Source organism: Mauremys mutica, chromosome 6, assembly GCF_020497125.1.
Source record: "Mauremys mutica isolate MM-2020 ecotype Southern chromosome 6, ASM2049712v1, whole genome shotgun sequence".
Classification (NCBI taxonomy): domain Eukaryota; kingdom Metazoa; phylum Chordata; order Testudines; family Geoemydidae; genus Mauremys; species Mauremys mutica.
This window is the reverse complement of record NC_059077.1, coordinates 51,072,506-51,090,849: the sequence shown is the minus strand read 5'-3', so window position 1 is coordinate 51,090,849 and position 18,344 is coordinate 51,072,506. Positions and strand designations below refer to the sequence as shown.

The 18,344-nt window shown below is 40.3% G+C and overlaps 2 long non-coding RNA genes across 4 annotated transcripts in view; one reads left to right on the top strand and one right to left on the bottom strand.

Annotated features, from left to right (window-relative positions):
• The window catches only part of LOC123373148, a 35,361-nt gene extending 33,490 nt beyond the window's left edge, over positions 1-1,871 (top strand). The window contains exon 4 of the long non-coding RNA XR_006580584.1: positions 55-1,871. This is a non-coding gene — a long non-coding RNA (uncharacterized LOC123373148). The remainder of the gene's footprint in view (positions 1-54) is intronic.
• Positions 1,872-3,099: 1,228 nt separating this feature from the next.
• The window catches only part of LOC123373295, a 31,253-nt gene continuing 16,008 nt past the window's right edge, over positions 3,100-18,344 (bottom strand). For all 3 annotated transcript variants that reach the window (XR_006580647.1, XR_006580646.1, XR_006580645.1), the window contains exon 3: positions 3,100-4,101. This is a non-coding gene — a long non-coding RNA (uncharacterized LOC123373295). The remainder of the gene's footprint in view (positions 4,102-18,344) is intronic.

Below are 18,344 nucleotides of genomic sequence, written 5' to 3'. Positions count from 1 at the left end.
CCTGATGGGCTGTATACCCTGGAACAGGTTTTGTTTTGTTTGTTCTACCTACAGACAGCATGTGTGTCTCGGCTAGAGAGCCGAGTCACTAAAGACCAGTTGAAGACACCCCTGACGAGGAGATGCTTTCAAGAGGTGGGTGCTGACCTGTTACACCCCACAAAGAGCCTCTCTTCTTCCTACTGCTCAGAACCACCCCTTCAGCTTTCAATTCTCCTTTCAATTCAATTTGCCAAGCTCAGAATACATTCTCCTATGTGAGTGTGTGTGCACACCCCACTTCCTGCCAGGTTTGGAAAACCTGACCACAGGCAAAGAACTCTTCTGCATGCCTGACACCGAACTTTACCAGAGTCAGAAGTGTTGCTGCTATCCAGCCACCTCAGAAATCTCCCATTCTTTGGCTCTGTGTGTTACTGGACCTAAAGAAGCAGAAGCAAATTAGCAGGGGAGTGCTCTGGAACCTTTGTGGGGTTGTTCCAAACTTGCATTTCCTGCTCTGTTCTCCTTCTCTGCCACCTGTAGCTATGTTCGTCAGTATGTAGCCTTATTAATTTATTGATTGGTTTTATTAGATAACAGTGACCTGGGTTAAGAATTTGGCCTCCTAAACTACTATAGTATGAGGATTAGCAGCATGAGAATCACCATTAGGAATGTCTTTTTGATTTGGAGATTTTAGTAGCACATGTAGAACAATGACCACAACATACCGATGTACTTAAAAGTTTTCAAAGGTCCTTTTATTAACATATTCAACTAAGCAGTGAAACAATCCCACAAACACTAAATAAAGATATAGATAGAGTGCAAAGTGTTGATCCCTGTGACTAGCATCTCTCACATCTCCTTCTGGGGGACATTAGAGTGTCAGTCAATATCTTCCTCATCATCTTTATCACAATGGTTGTCATTCTACTGTCTCCTATGCATTCCCCACCAGCACACAAGGAGGCAACACTTTTATCCTGTGTTATGCTATAGTTAAGGCTCATTTTTTTATATATATATATGGGTTCCACCCCCTTTTTCCTTTTCATACTGCCACACCCACTAATTTAGGGATAGCCAATGAGAAATGGGGCATCTCCTTAGTTCCCCTTATTCTCACTAACATCTATGTCAGTGAGTTACCACAGCAAGCTGGTTATTACAGAATCCCCTGAAATGTTACCAGCAGGCCCCTTGCAATATTAACTGGGATGTTATTGCATATTTTCCAGTCTACCGATGCATAGTTTCCAGAACATCTGCACTTCATAATCTTACACTTTACTGGTACAGGTTTCAGTCAACTAGTCACGCTATCCTGTTTCAGGCCTAAGGTCTTGTGTGGCTAAGCTGAATATCTCAAAGGCCTGAAGCCTGTAGGCCCTGTGTTACAACATGAATTAATACTTATAGTTTACCTCTATCCTAAAGGAACTTAATGTGTGTTATTCTTAGCTACAAGGGCCAGGAGTCCCCTGAGGTAAACTTAATTATCCTTCTGCCCTCCTGCTCCTCTATTCCTGCAGGACATGCAGAAATGGAGTAACTGGAAATCAGGCCTAGTGCCTACAGTGTGGCTGATAGCTGTGATATTCTTTAGGGGTGGACGGGGGTAGCTTCATTAACTGACCAGCTGCTCTGCGACAGTTGCGTACAGATGTGAACAAAATTATTGTGAAAAGCGCACTCATCTGGAACTGAAAGATACTGTCTTATGCTATGATAGTGCTGGGCAAAAATTTTCCTCCGAAACATTTTTCTGCAAAAAGTGCACATTCAATGACCTCGAAATATTCTGTGAATGTGTTGAATTCACCAAATTTTTTCAGTTTAAAAAAAAAAGTCAAAATACTGTTTTGTTATTTTAGAAATAAAACATCATTTTTTCAGTGTGAAATGACTTTTTGTTTCAAAATTTCCTGTGTGTGTATATAGCATAAAAGCATATTGCATTTTTCACAATAATTTTGTTCACATCTGTACGCAACTGTCCAGGAGCAGCTGGTCAGTAGGAGTTAATGAAGCTACCCCCTTCTACCTCCAAAGAATACCACAGCTATCAGCCACACTGTATATATCTATTTATTTCTTGAGTTTTTCAAGATTATAATCACAATCTAAATGAGATGTTTTGGAGTGGGTTGAACAAAATACTTAATTGCCAGAAAACCAAAAAAATCCCCTATTAAGCCAGCTCTGACTGTAACACTTTGCAGTCACGGAACTGAAGTGCTGCAATTTTGGAGCGAGTTTCTACAAATTTACGGGATTGCTTATTTCACAGCTGCAGTGTATTAATTCATATAAGGAATTTATTTACTTTCTTTGAAAGAAAGTGACAACCACAAAACCTTTGGTTTCTTTTGCAAAACATTATTGATTTGCATGCTGCAATGGAAAAAAAATTAAGCTCTTTTTGAGAGAATAATCTCCTTTGATATGTCAAACTGTTTTGACAGTAGATTGGATGGCAACGTCACTCCACTGTAACAATTAAATTGTGTAAAGACTCAGTGATTAAACCTGATTCCTCATAATTTTGGTTTGGGACCACCAGACATCTCTTATTCATTCTTGGCAATGGAGCCGTTGAAAGCCTACATGAATATCCTTGTAAGTGTAAGAAGAACACGCTTGTAAATTTCCTTTGGGTCAAAAAGATTAATTTGTTCTATTAATTAGCATTCAGGCCACTGAGATTTAAAATATAGCTTGTAGAATGCTAAGCAAAATAGGATACTAGGATCTAATATCTACTTTGTTCTACTTGATTAAACACAACACAAGTACCACTAGACCTTTTGGAACTATATACTGTAATATACTTTTATACACAAGTCCCAGTTTCTCCATTTTTTGCATTTACTCAGACTTTTAAACTACATCACTTTCTAGAAAATCTCCCATGCAGAGAGAAAGCCTGATAGAAATTATCACTGGCTTTGCTATGAGGTCCAGATTTTTACTTTATTGCTCCAACCACACACTAACTTCAGGGGGAACAGGACTCAATCCATAATGTTATGATATTAGCTGAAAGGAGATTGAACATATTCCCCAAACAAGAATTTTTCTTAAAATGCAGTGAAGTTTAATATGTATCAAGAACTAAGTACAGTTCAACTCTGAAACAGGATGACAGGTATATAAAGAGATCCTTCTTACTCAGGAAGCACGGAATCCCCACAATGCTATTTCTAGAATAATTTTTGCAGAGTACAACTGTAATTTAAGGGGGCAAAATCTTAAAGTTGAAAAAGAAAATAAACCTCAAACATTTGAAATCAAAGGCAAGTATAGCACAAGTAAATTTCTAAGGAAAAAGAAACATGAACATTGGAAGGGTATGAAATCCCCAATTATGGGCAACTGGGTAATTAACTTGGCCAACATCACATTTCCTCAAGAACAGCTGCAGATGTAGAGACAAACATACTCACAGAGAACACAGAAGTTCATACTTAGCTTCAGTGGCCCAGACATGAAATTTAATTGTATAGGCCCAGATTTGCCAAAGAAAGTGACTACTATCATCCTCACTTTATGGATGGAGAAATTGAGGCACAAAGAGATTAAAGTTACTAGCCCAAAGTTATACCACTGGTCATAGGCAGATCTAGTAATACTTAGGTCTCCTGATGACCAATCCACTAGACCACGTTGTTTCCTTATAGAATGCAGTCCCAATTCAGATTCCTGCCTTTATTTTCTGTGCATGATATAATCAGCAATCACAGAGGAAAAATGGGGTCACAAACCACCAATTTATTCATATCCATTTAAAGCAACTTGCAAGTCATTAAAGGCAAAATAATATTTAGCCAGGTTTATTTTTGTTTCATTGTTTAGAATGATAAAATACAGAAAGCAAGACCTTCTATTCATGCACAATTAAAGACACATGAAAACTAATTGGTGCATATGAAATCCATGGAAGGGAGAGATGGGGAGACTCACTAGTAGAGCAGGAAAGCTGGGTAGCATTGTTCCTTAAGTTGTCATGTTATCTCCAGTAGTCCAAGGAGGATAATGTTTGTTGCACCACCCTTGGGTTAGGTCAGGTACCTGCTTCCTCCCATTCCACAGCACCAGCTATGCTGGGCAGCCTGGCTGGGGAGAAGAAAAAAACACCTCCATTTACCTCTAGGTTTTAGCTTGGAGCTCTCCTTGTGTTCAAGTGAGGGGACAGCAAGTACTGTTATTGTGGCCAGCCCTTAAGTGTATGTGTGTATGTAGGTATGTGGTGCAACATCAAGGAGGGAGGGTATTAGAAAGATCCTCGTGGTTATATTCTGACCATATTCTTCCTCATATATATAAAGCCTTTCATTCTTCCTCATATATATATAAAGCCTTTCCCTCTATTTCTTAGCTTAGCTTCTGAAACAACGGCTAACTTTTCACCTTCAGATTCCTCATTATCTCATTAACACATAATATATTCAATCACAGGTATTCTTTTCCTAGATATTTTTTTAAGTTGCTTGCAGCTTCTTCTTGTAAAATCAGGTAAAGCCTTTTGTGCTAAGGTTTCCGGATGTATGGATATAGGCAGAGATTTCTGCTTACTTTTATTCACTGTCCTAAATCCAACATCATCCCTTTTAAAGGCTGGTGAATGGATTTGTTGGGACATACAAAATATGACAATGATGCTAAGTGAGCATCCTGGGTGACTGGAAGGACCAATCATTATAAAGAATTGAGCTGCTGAAAATACACTTATTACTGACATTGGATATGATGCCACAGAACACGTTTGTAGGTATATTTAGTAGTGCTTTTGTGGTTATAAAGGTATTTCTGGTATTTGTCGAGTGAAAAAACTGTAGTCCTAGATTTTCAAGGACATGTGAGATAGTAATGTTAAGGCTACACTGGCATATATGTATGTTGATTGGTGTGTAAGTGGGTGGGTATGTGTGATGTAGGAAGAAACTTACTTCATTAATCATTGTAATTCATAAAAAAAATCTTACATTTTTGGTTTGCTATTAACAAGGATAATATTTGTGACTAACTTTAGTATTTAGAAAATGTTAGAACTCACAATGGCTAACACCTTGTCTTCCGGAAATTAAGAATAGCATTTGAGTGATGGCTGTGATCGCTACTAAATAATCTAGGTCTTCCATATATTAGATCATCCCACAAATTTCCCTTTTTAAAGAAAGAAGGTATTTTGTGTTCTATAATAAGTATGAAAAAACTTATAGAAAACCATGGTGACCATGTTGCTCACTTGGATTTTGAAACCTAAGACATAAAAATGTGATGATACATGTCATTGCAGTTAAATGTAAAACATCTTTTTGTTCTGTGTTTGTACAGCACCTAACATAATGAGGTCATGGTCCATTACTGGGGCTCTGTAACAGGTTGACTTGACCTTTGGGATGGAGAGCATGGGGCTAAGCCAACCTGATTACAGAATGTGCCCCACCTGAGGAAAATCAGGCAAATTCCCCATGAAGAGCAGAGGTGGCTACATGTAGATTTACATGGTCATAAATCCCACCTGGGAAAAGGGCTGGAGAGAGGGCCAGGCAGAAGTGTCACAGTGGAGAAAAGTTCTCCAGGCACGGAGGTCTGGGAGAGACCCGGATTCAATAGGGAAGAGACAGAAAGACTCATAGATGAATTTAAGGTAGGATGTGTCCCAGGGAAAACTGCAGTACAGGTAAAGGAGCAGTTTGGAACCCCAGAGCAGAGGGTGGGATGGGGTGCCCCGACTGGCCCCAACGAAGAGAATGCACAAGCCCACCATTAGGTTTTTCAGGGGGATACAAGCCGAGATGAAGACAAGCTGAGGAAGAGCCCTGGAAAGACGGGCAGGACTTTTATTTGTGTTCATAACATTTTGGAGCTTTTCAGTTTAGACAATTGTGACCCCGGAAGAGGTGGATTTAAGACAATGACCCAGCTGCAGGGCTGAGTTACTGAAAGAGATACCTCCATAGGGCTAGACTAGCGACCATTGGTAGGGAGCTCTAGAGAAGCATTTACAGGCTCGTGGGCACCTACTGTAATACAAATAAGAGTAAAAAAAGAAATATTAATATAGTCCTAGTTCCTTCCATTGAAAGACATGTTGGGCCAAATCCTCAGCTGGTGCAAATAGGTGTAGCTCCATTGTTGTTAATAAAGCTAGTCCGAGTCACACCAACTGAGGATCTGGCTGAATATCTCCCAGTTTTCGAAATTTCTTCTTCCCTTTGCCAGTTAAAATGTGTTTTTTACAATCAGGTGTAAAACTCACTGGTTCACACAAATCAAATAGCAATTTTGGTCTGCAGCTGACACAAGGCTTATACTGTTTACATAGTTTACCTTAGTCATGTGTAAACAACAAATTAACATATTTTTAGCTTATAGAAGTCTTGTGAATTTTCATTACACCTATATCAGTTGTGTAGTCCACTGATCTTGTCATTGCTCAGAGGTAAAGCTAGCTGAAAACTAGGAAGAAAATTGTTTATTGATGTATTACTACAGTTGTTGCAGTGACAGCTTTAGTCATTCACTATGCTGAGAAAGTCATTAGCCAAATGGAAACTTGGGGCCAGGTAACATTTCTGATGCTCAATGAGACAGTTGAGTTATTTGAAAAACAGTACATATTTCATCATGGGGAAGTGTCAAACATTTTCCCAAGTTCATTTATTTTCAATTGTGTCTTTAGAGTTAGCTGCAGATGCAGCAAATAAAGAATAGTCTTTGGATTAAAATAGTACTGCCCAAGCCCTTCTAGCCGGTTTTCTTGGAACAATCTAGAAATTCTGCTTTTCAATACTGAAATGGATTTTGAAACTCCATTCTTTTCTTTCACTCTTACAATACACATACAGGCACAGCAGGAGTCAAATCCAATTCCTTGGACACCTAAATCATCCATTGGATCTGATTATGTACACTATTACATTGGTTTTACACCAGTGTAATAGAGTGGAGAATCAGACTCATCAGCTTTAAAGCTCTGGGTCCTGATCCAATTGAAGTTAATGGAAAGACTTCCATTGATTTCAGTGGGTTTTGGGTTGGGCACCTGATGCCCAAGGCACTGTAGACTGGGACCTATATTAGCAAATAATATTATCTCAGCAAAATGTTTGAGTAATATTATTGATAATTTGCTACAGATTCTATGATTCAGCCAAAAATCTTCTGAAAGTAAAATCAACAAGAAAAATAATTGGCCATTTCAATCATTTCAAAGACACTTTACAATGTATGTATCTTTTTCTTTTTTCCTTAAAAGAGAAAAATACCTTCCCCTCCACCCCCCAAAAACAATAGGTAATTTAGGCTACTCAAGAGTTCTGCTGCGAAACTGATTGTTTAAATATTATCACTTTCTATGCCAAACCTCTCTTATCACAACCTCCTGTGTCTTGAGGAAACTCCACAGCTGACCATCACTGTTACTTATTTTAAAATGTATTAAACTTTAAGAGTAACAGGAATCTTTATCAAAACCAAGCATAAAGTAAGTATGGCTTACAGAGACTCATCAGACACAGGATGACACAGCAAAAATACCACATGCTAATTCTGTTAAAGAAATTATTAAAATAAGAAGGGGGGGGGAGAAAACAAAGAGAAGGATAGTGAAATGAAGGAAGTCAAAAAGGAGAGAAAGGGTAAATGTTCTTTGTTATATGTGGCTGCAAATATTTCATGTAGGATTCCCATTTATTGTGTCGAAAAATTGACTAGGATTCTAAAAAATTGTTGCCTAAAATTTGCTCCCTTCATCTATATTTGAGTAATTTAAAAAGTGATCTGATGAAAACCATGTTGTATCTCTGTCTGAAATTAATAGGCAGTACTGTGTGCCTAGTACTTCTGAAAATAAGGCCACTATTTAAGGGCTAATTTTAAGAACTGCTTGGGATTTTTTGTTTTGTTTTTAGTCTTAAAATCAATATGGCTATTTACTACTCCAAAATTATGTCTCTTGTGGTAAGTCGTCTCTTAGAAAGCTAGTGCCCTGTTAGATAGTGAAGATGATGCAATCTTTCCATTATTTCAGCAATACAGCCTCAGCAATCAAACTTAATTACATTTATGATAATGAATTACTTAATACTTGTAAACACTAACTATGAGCTATTATTCTCTTGAGTCATTCCAGATCCTTTGTGATGCCAAAACACAGATTAGCATCATTTTTTTTAATGTTACTTTATTTATAAGGGGACTCTGCAATGGTAGATTGACTAACCTTTTTGAGCCCTGAATCTGTTGGATGAAGTCAGCTCTGATCTAAAATAGTGGAACTACCATTGAACATAGTGCTATGGCTTGTTATGAACTGTGGTGTTATGACAGTGAGAGAGGGCCAGCACTGGTTGGCTGCATTCCAGACCTACAAGTAGTGTTCATGGACAGAAACACACTGTGCAGACAAATTGGTGTCCATGCAAACCATTGGGTGCAATCTAAGGGCCCAGATGAAAATTTTCCCCAATATGGGCAGGAACTTTGCAAGCTTCTCTCTCCTGATATGCATGCATCTGATGAACTGGGTATTCACCCACGAAATCTCAAGCTCCAATATGTCTGTTAGTCTATAAGGTGCCACAGGACTCTTTGCTGCTTCTCTCCTGACAGTATGCTATATTCTGCTAGCATACTATCTACCTAAATTCCTCTGGGTTTCTTCTGAGTAAAGACTTCCAATCACAATGAATTTTGAAGGATCAATGTAGTAGTTATGAATTGTACAGTGGGGCTATCTTAAGACTGCCAACTTCATTCCAGAGGTAAAAGCCAAGTGTGCTAATCCATGGTATAACATACTCTATGAATCTTCAGTATTGATGAGCTTTTTCATGCCTAAATAGTTCATTGTCCTGTTTAGAAAATTTCAGTTGCTTTAATTCAGGCATATTTCCACAGGCTTTTCATATATTTTTCAAATAGCATGAGAATGTGATCTGTACACAATAATATTTAATGTTTATATTAGCCCTTCCTTAGCAAAATGGATTACAAATTGAAACATCAACCATACTATGAAGCTTAGGGTCTTGTCCAGTAGAAAGCAGCTGCTGATCTACAAAGGCTCGTGGTCTCATGCTCACAGGAGCAGCTATCACTTCAGGTTGCGGAATTACCACTCTGACATTGAACATATATTACTGATGACTACAGAATACTCAATTAGACACTACTCTTTTTTTAAAGAGTCTTCAACGTTTCAAATACAGCTGATTATCAACTAATTTGTGTCTGAAAAATCAGGTAAATGCATGCCTTAATCCTTTGAATTGCTGTTATATGCCTGATGCAAATACAGGTTTTGTGTATGCAAATCTTGCCTGCATAATTTCAGCTGCCCCTTTGAAAATATGGATTGAAAATAATGTTCACCATTTTAGACTTTTGGATCCATCAAGAAAAAATATGGTGATCCTCCATCAAACTGAAAAAAACATATGATAACTGGGGGAGGGGAAAGAGGGAGGGTTGAAGACAGCATGTCACAAATACTACTGGTTGGGAATTTTTTGAAAATTTTCATAGGAAAAATGCAGATTGGTCTCAACTATTTGTGGGGAAAGGGTCAATTTCCATGACTCTACCAACTGACAAGTTGTTGAAAAAGTTTTGAAACTGAAAAAAATTAAACTTCAGGCATTTTCAAAATGAAAAATTCCATCTTTCTCCTTAGAAACACCATTTTTTGTTTTAAAATTTAATCTAATTAGATGGAAGGGTGGGATAGTTTAAAAAAGAGGTCAAAATCAAAGCAAGAGTTTTGAAATTGTTGAAACAAAACATTTTGACTCAAATTTTTTGTTTGTCCTTTTGGATAATGAAAACTTTTGATATTTTGACGTTTCAGGACAAGAAAAAATGTTTGAACTCCCCAAAAATATTCACAGAACGGGAAAATTATTTACCTCCCAGCTCTACTCACAAACCCAAACTTCCAGAAGGTAATAAACTGGGATCCCAAGCCAGACCCCAATCTTTGCTTCAAAGAGGTTGAATAAGGTATAACTACTGTAGTCCAGTAGGAGAATGATAGGAAAGCACCTTATTGGACTGCTTGAATGGTGGGCAATTCCATTGCATGACTTCACTACCATCAAGTAGCTCCAAAGATCCTACCTATGCAGCAGATCCCAATCCCATCCTTTCCCATTTTTGCACCATTCACAGCAATCCTCAATATGCTTTAATTAAACACTTATATTTGTCCAAGGGTTTTATAAGAACATAAAAATGGCCATACTGGGTCAGACCAATAGTCCATCTAGCCAGTGTCCTGTCTTCTGACAGTGGCCAATGCCAGCTGCTTCAGAGGGAATGAACAGAACAGGTAAACATCAAGTGATCCATCCCCTGTCACCCATACCCAGCTTCTCGCAAACAGAGGCTAGGGATACCATCCCTGCCCATCCTGGTTAATAGTCATTGATGGAGCTATCCTCCATGAATTTATCTAATTCTTTTTTTAATCTTGTTATAGTCTTGGCCTTCACAACATTCTCTGGCAAAGAGTTCCACAGGTTGACTGTGTGTTGTGTGAAGAAGTACTTCCATTTGATTGTTGTAAACCTGCTGCCTGTTAATTTCATTGAGTGAACCTAATTCTTGTGTTATGAGAAGGAATAAATAACACTTACTTATTTACTTTTTCCATACCAGTCATGATTTTATAGACTTCTATTGCATACCCCTTTAATTGCCCCTTTTCCAAGCTGAAAAGTTCTAGTTTTATGAATCTCTCCTCATAGGAAAGCTGTTCCATAGCCCTAATAATTTTGTTGCCCTTTTCCAATTCCAATATATCTTTTTTTTTTTAAAATGGGGTGACCAAATGTGCATGCAGTATTCATGGGCATACCATGGATTTATATAGAGGCAATATAATATTTTCTGTCTTATTATCTATCCCTTTCCTAATTATTCCCAACATTCTATTAGCTTTTTTCGCTGCTACTGCACATTGAGTGGATATTTTCAGAGAACTATCCACAGTGACTCCAAGATCTTTCTTGAGTGGTAACAGCTAACTTTGACCCCATCATTTTATATTTATAGTTGGGATTATGTTTTCCAATGTGCATTACTTTGCATTTATTAACATTGAATTTCATCTGCCATTTTGTTGACCAGTCAGTCACTCAGTATTGTGAGATCCCTTTGTGACTCTTCACAGTCTGCTTTGGACTTAAATATCTTAAGTAGTTTTGTATAATCTGCAAATTTTCTACCTCACTGTTTACCCCTCTTTGCAGATCATTTATGAGTATGTGGAATAGGACTGGTCCCAGTACAGACCCCTGAAGGACACCACTATTTACCTCTCTCCATTCTGAAAACTGACCATTTATTCCTACCCTTTGTTTCCTATCTTTTAACCAGTTACCGATCCATGAGATACAATTGGTAAGCTTTTTTTTTTTTCTCATGTTATATTTCCTGGAATATTTTATACAGGGCATAAGCTTCCTAACATGGGAGTTGCCATTTTATTACTGTCATTGCTGAAAATAATTGAAGAAAATAAGCCAAAGAATTCCTTGAATGTCTTCCTTACAGTTTTTGCTAGGTACATTTTTACACTTAAATCAAGTTAATATTTTTATGTGATATTTCCAGGGGGGAAAAAAGCCTTAACTCAATATAAGTCCTACCAATTCATGCTACCTTGAAAATTAGTAACAATATGCCCAAGTGATTGGAATAATGCTTTGTTTTAACTATATAGCATCATTACTATTAAAGTCCATCAAGATCAGTAGTGAAGTAGGTAACCCCCCTACCCCCAGGTTAAGTTTCTTGCAGAGCTGGCTGGCTTCACAAGAACCAGGATCCAAACTTTTAATAAAACACCTCCACTCCACAAGATATTCCCTCAGTATATGGATACAGAGTGCCTCTCCACACCCTGTGTTATATTGAAACAGTCTTTTGTCCTTATTCATACACAGGAGTTCCCCTGTCTGTTGTAATATTCTTTTTTTAACTCTCAGTGATTATGATTATTTGCAGTTGTCTTTGATGATTTTCTATGAGTAGTCTTGGGATGGAGAAAGGCTATACAATTGAACCTGGCATTATATCACTGGTTAATCAGAGAGAGGTGATAACTCTGTCATGCTTGAATGGGCCGTCACTGGGACATATTATTCCCTGGAAACTAACTTTTACTCCAAGTCCATATAACATACTTTTAATATATTTCCATTGTTCCTTAAATGTTACCTGTATATAAATCTCGCTGTGATCGAGCCTTGATAAGGAACAAGATTTCTGTAGATACCTTATACGTTACCCCTTATGAGGAAGCAGAGAAACTACCAGCCAGCACAGCAGAGGTTAAAGAAGACCTTTGGGTTCAGCTAGTCCCACTCTGCTATACCTGTGGCCAGTGCCAGGCTTGGAGTGGGGAGAAAAGAAGGGAGCCTGGTTCAGTTCAGTTCTGACTAGCAAAGAGGCAGGACCTTCCTGTTTCCCTGCATGAAGGGACAGCCCAGCAGCCTGCCAGCCAGGGCAGCCACCAGGAAGCAAGCATTGGCTCCCCAGCCAAGGACAGACTGCGAACGAACCCCCAGCACCAGAGGTAATGGCTTGAATGAATCCCAGAGACATTGTGGGGCTTGCCCTCACCAGCTTGTGGTTGCCAGACCTGAAAGGGCCTGAGACCACAGCAAGACACTGTCCCAGACCCAAGAGGGAACTCTACAGGCAGCAAGCCATGAATCAGGTTGGACTGGAGGGGCCATGCCCCAAACTGAACAGACTGCTGGCAGGAACCAATCCCCCTGTTATGGGGTTGATATACACAGGGCCTGGGACCAGAGGGAAAGGGAGGCCACAGCTCCCCTTACCATTCTCCTGGCATTAAAGACTGACTACTCAGCTGAGCAGGGGACTGAGAGCCTGGCAAACTAACCACTAGGCTGCCTGGCCACCCAAGCCCTGTCACACCCCTCATGGATAAATACCCTGCAATAAATGTGTTTTGGTGTAGTGATTTTTGTCAGGCCTGAGATGAGAGTTGATTGCAAAAAACTCTTTGCCAAGGGTCCTCTGTGTGCCACATGCCCCTTATACTGACTGCAGATGGGAGGGCATACAGGAGAGACTGTAATAGCCCTGCACCACACAAAGATCTCCCTGTTTAGGGAGCTAGCTATTCTAGCCCCATGCAGGGGAAGAATATGGTCCAATATTTACAACCTTCTTTGCAATGTCAATATTTGTTAAAATGGAAGTTCTTGGGGGCAAGGGCCATCTCTGTGTTCTGTATTTGCACAGTGCCTAGTCTAGGGGGCCCTCCTCTATGACTACTGCCAAGAATTCTTAACATTCCATAAAACTTTTCACTAAAATCATTTAGACTCTTAACATAGTAATAAACTTAAATTGTCATCTGTGGAAGAATGTTCTGCTCTTTAAACACTATTTCCCTGATAAATAATAACACCATCTAGTATTGCCATTTTATCTGTAGAGTTCAAAGTGCTTTACAAGAAAGGCTATAATTATGCAAGTTCTGAATTCTAATTGTATATCTAACCAGTAAGCCAAACTGTCTCCCTATGACCTAATTAATATTGGTGTTTTTCCAGAATTACAACTAATCTTTAAAGAACACAAGAGGAAAATAGGCAAATTTCAGAAATATTTACTTTCTAAATTCCAGTGGAAGCTTATTTTACTTGCAAAATATGCCACCAGGTTCTGTCAGAGTATATCCTTCCTGCTTTCAAGCAATTAAGCAGACACATCCATATGTGTTTTATTATGCTGAAGCTAACACTAGATGACAGCAAGTTACAAATCAAATAAATTTAAATCCATTTTTTCTTTACAATTCAGAAGCTTTTAAGGATATTGATTAAGACCCCAATTATTTGGATAACATCTGAAAACTGACACATAAAGTTGTGTGACTGAAATATAGTAATTATTCATGGTTGAAAGCATTGAACCGTTATAAAAAAAAATAGTACCCTTGATACTAGTCATTCTCTCACTTAGCACAGTACTGAGGATTTGAATGCCTTTGTCAAACACTTTATGACTGATTTAAAACTTGCAGGCTTGAATATTGAAAAAAATATCAGAATAATGGAAGTTCCCATGGCCTCAAAATCAGTGGAATAGTAAGAGTTCACAAATTCAGACAGAATATGCTTTCCTCAACAAGATGAGGAGACAAGTGTATGATGGAGAAAAAAATACCTTATTACAGTAGATTCCATTTATTAGGAACCCCTCAGTCACCAGCAAAAAGTTGCTATTATCTCTCCGGCAGTTGCTAATAAGAGGAAGGCAAGCTTGTGAGGAAGCAGCCAGAGAAGAAAGAACTGAGTGTGACAGACTGTCTCCCTGTGTCTATACCCTACACACTACTGTAATAATCTTTGTACAAAGTATGCCTTGTGAGGTATCATTTGAAAACTCATACCTTGGTGCTCATTATTGTCCTCATAAAATGTGTGACAACATTGTATGTGAAGTTATTCCCTGTATGATGTTATTAACACATGTTCCAAACTACAGGCCTACCCAAGCAGATGTTGGCAAACAGGTCTGTCCTAAACAAATAAATGTGTGAGCTGCTTAATTTGCATTTAAACAGTCAAGAGTCCTCAGGCAGAAAGAGGAAACAAAGGAAGCTCAAACTGCTAAGGAAAAAAAGTACCAGGGAACATCCTTCCACACAGACCTTTTGTCTCCTGGTACTCAACTGGAAATGCTTTTCAAAATGGGGACTGAAACTATAAAAAAGAGAGGCAAACACACACCCTCTGATGTCATTCTCTATACCTGAAGTAGCAAAAGAAGCCTTCATTGGATTTTGGGGGAAGGGATCCTGAGCTAGAGAGTTTGGTCAGTAAGACTGCTGAAAGCATACGGTGAGAAATTTTGCTTGAATCTGATTGTTCTGTTAGGCACCAGTAGCATTTTAACTTTGTTTTCTTGGAAAAATGTCTAACTTTTATGCCTCATTATTTTCCCTCAAAATCTCTCTCTTTGTAGTTAATAAACTTGTTTTATCTAATCCAGTTTGTTTAAACTGAAGTGTCTGGGAAACTCCATTTGAGGTGACAAGTTATGTGCATTTTATTTCTGTTAAAAGAAATAACAGACTTTTATATAAAACTTGCATTGTCCAGGAGAGGGCTGGACAGTATAGAACGTATATTTCTGGGGGGAAATCTAAGACTGGACGTTTGTTGAAGTCACCCTACAAGCAAAAGATGAGGTCTGGCTAGTTGGCTGCAGCACATATACAGACATAGCTGGGAGGACCTTACATGCTGGAGGCTGTTTGTGAGCACTCTAGACTGAAGGCTACAGCAGCAAAGTATTGTTAAAGGCATCCCAGGTTAGAGGGCAGGGGTGACACAGCTATTCAGGAGTCTGGATTGTACCCTTTCCTGACATGCCTTTCCTGCCTTCAGCCTGCAAAACTGCTTGTGGGGGCAGGGGCTGAGGCCCAAGTGCTGAGCCCCACTCCTCAGAGGCTTTTGGAGTTTGGCAGCTAAATGTCTTGAGGATTCCACCTGCACTGAGCATGCTCAAGCCCAGGGATGCAGAAGCTGAACAGGACTTTCCCTGCCACTGCTGCCCCTCGCTGGTGTGGTGCCAGGCACCAGAACTGAGAACAGGGAGAATCTCTCTCCTGTGCTTTCAGTGCTACCTGATAGAGCCCAGACAGTATGGAGGCTGACTAATGCTGAGGGAACAAGAGTATGACCTTGATGGGGGGATCACAACAGAAGAAGTAGATTGGGCTAAAGAGCCTGAAGTGGGAGGGAGACTGGGACAGGTGGTTGGCTAGTGGAGAGGATTGAGACTGCGACTGTATGGGAGACTAGGAATAGAGGAGTAGGGGGGAAGCAGGCAAAGGAGGTTCAAATGAGGATACAGGGGTGGCAGTGGAAAGGCTGAGAAGGCTGGGCAAAGAGACTTCTGTGGGACTCAACATGGATATAGGAGTCTGCACCAGCACTTATTTTTGTAGAATTGCGCTTCTTCCAGGGGGCTTCCATTCAGTGTGACTGGGTCGTTGCTGATGGAGTTAATCCTAAGGATCTTGGTCTTGTCCTTGTGGATGTTGAGGCCAACCTGTGATGACGTGGCTGCCACTACGTTGGTCTTCTCTTGCATCTGCTGTTTACTGTGCGAAAGGAGTGCAAGGTCATCGGCAAAGTCCTGGTCATCAAGATGGGTCCACAATGTCCACTGGATTCCGTTCCTACGCTCATAAGTGGATGTCTTCATAATCCAATCGATGACGAGGAGAAAGAGAAATGGTGAAAACAAGCATCCTTGTCTGACTCCAGTTCGCACCTGGAAGCTGTTTGTGAGCTGCCCTCCATGGATCACTCTACAGTGTATACCGTCGTATGAGTTCTTGATCAGGTTGACCACCTTTGCTGGGATGCCATAGTGCCGAAGGAGCTTCCAGAGGGTCTCTCGATCCACGCTATCGAACACTTTCTCATAGTCAACAAAGTTGATGTACAACGAGGAGTTCCACTCCATAGACTGCTCGACTATGATGCAGAGCGTTGCTATCTGGTCCGTGCATGATCTGTTCTGCTGGAAACCTGCCTGTTCATCTCGTAGCTGTGGATCGACGGCATCCTTCATTCTCTCTAAGAGGACTCGGTTAAAGACCTTCCCTGGCACTGACAGGAGTGTGATTCCTCTATAGTTGGCACAGTTGCTGAGGTCTCCTTTCTTGGGGATTTTGATGAGGTATCCCTCTTTCCAGTCTGCCGGAATCACTTCTTCTTCCCATATCTTCTCAAAGAGGGGGTACAGCATTTCCACTGAAGCATCCAGGTCTGCTTTCAGGGCCTCTGCTGGGATGTCGTCAGGTCCAGCCGCCTTCCTGTTCTTCATCATGGTGGTGGCTTTTCTGATTTCATCTCTGGTTGGTTTATCGCAATTGATTGGGAGGTCCTCGTTGGCTGGGTCGATGTCTGGTGGATTTGGTGGTGCTGGTCTGTTCAGGAGTTCCTCAAAGTGCTCCGCCCATCTGTTCATCTGTTGTTCTATTCCTGTTATAGACTTTCCCTGCTTGTCTTTAACGGGACGTTCTGGCTTGCTGAACTTTCCAGACAGTCGCTTGGTAGTATCGTACAGCTGTTTCATGTTGCTGCTGTATGCTGCCTGCTCCGCTTCTGCTGCCAGTCCATCCACATAATCTCTCTTATCCTTCCTAATATTCCTCTTCACTGCTCTGTGGGCTTCAGCATACTCTTTTTGAGCTTTGGCCTTTGCTGCTCTAGTCCTGCTGTTGTTGACTGCTGCCTTCTTCTTCTTTCTGTCTTCTATCTTAGTCAAGGTCTCTGCTGTGATCCACTCTTTCTGCTGGTGTTTCTTAATTCCAAGCACTTCCTGGCATACTGACCTGTCTCTCTCACTTTCTGCCATCTGTTGAGTACACTGTCTTCCTCTTCCTCAAACCGATCCTGTAGTACTGAAAACTTATTCTTCAGCGTCAGTCCAAAATCTTCCTTGGTCTTATGGTCCTTCAGACGGCTGACGTTGAACTTCACTCTTCTGTCTGACACGTCTATCCAGTTCTTCTTCAGCTTCAGCTTCAATCTGGCCACCACGAAGTGATGGTCAGACGCCGCATCTGCTCCTCTTCTAACTCTAACGTCCTGCAAGGATCTTCTGAACTTCTTGCTAATGCAGACATGGTCGATCTGGTTTTCTGTCGTGCCTGCTGGCGATACCCAGGAACTCTTGTGGATCTGCTTGTGAGGAAAGATGCTACCTCCTATGACCAGGTTGTTAAGTGCACACAGATCCACAAATCTCTCTCCATTCTCACTCATCTCTCTCAGAGCGTGGGTCCCCATGACTTGTTCGTATCCTGTGTTGTCAGGTCCAATTTTGGCATTAAAGTCTCCCATAAGGATGGTGATGTCTTTGTCTGGGAGAATCTCTAATATTTTCTGAAGTCTGTTGTAAAAGTAGTCTTTGTCCTCCTCTTCACTGTCATTAGTTGGAGCATAGCACTGAACAACATTCATCTTAATCCTCTTCATTTTAGTTCTGAAGGATGCAGTGATGATCCTGGGACCATGTGCCTCCCAACCAATCAGTGCTCTCTGTGCCTGCTTGGACAACATGAAGCCTACTCCCTGTGTGTGGGGTGTGTCGCTCTCTTCATGTCCTGAATACAGCAACAGCTCTCCTGTCAACAGTCATCTCTGTCCGGCTTCCGTCCATCTTGTCTCGCTAATGCCTAGTAGGGTCAGGTTGTTGCTCCTCATCTCTGCTGCAACCTGCACCATCTTTCCTGACTCGTACATGGTCCTCACGTTCCATGTGCCGATGGTAATCCTCCTGGTTGCAAG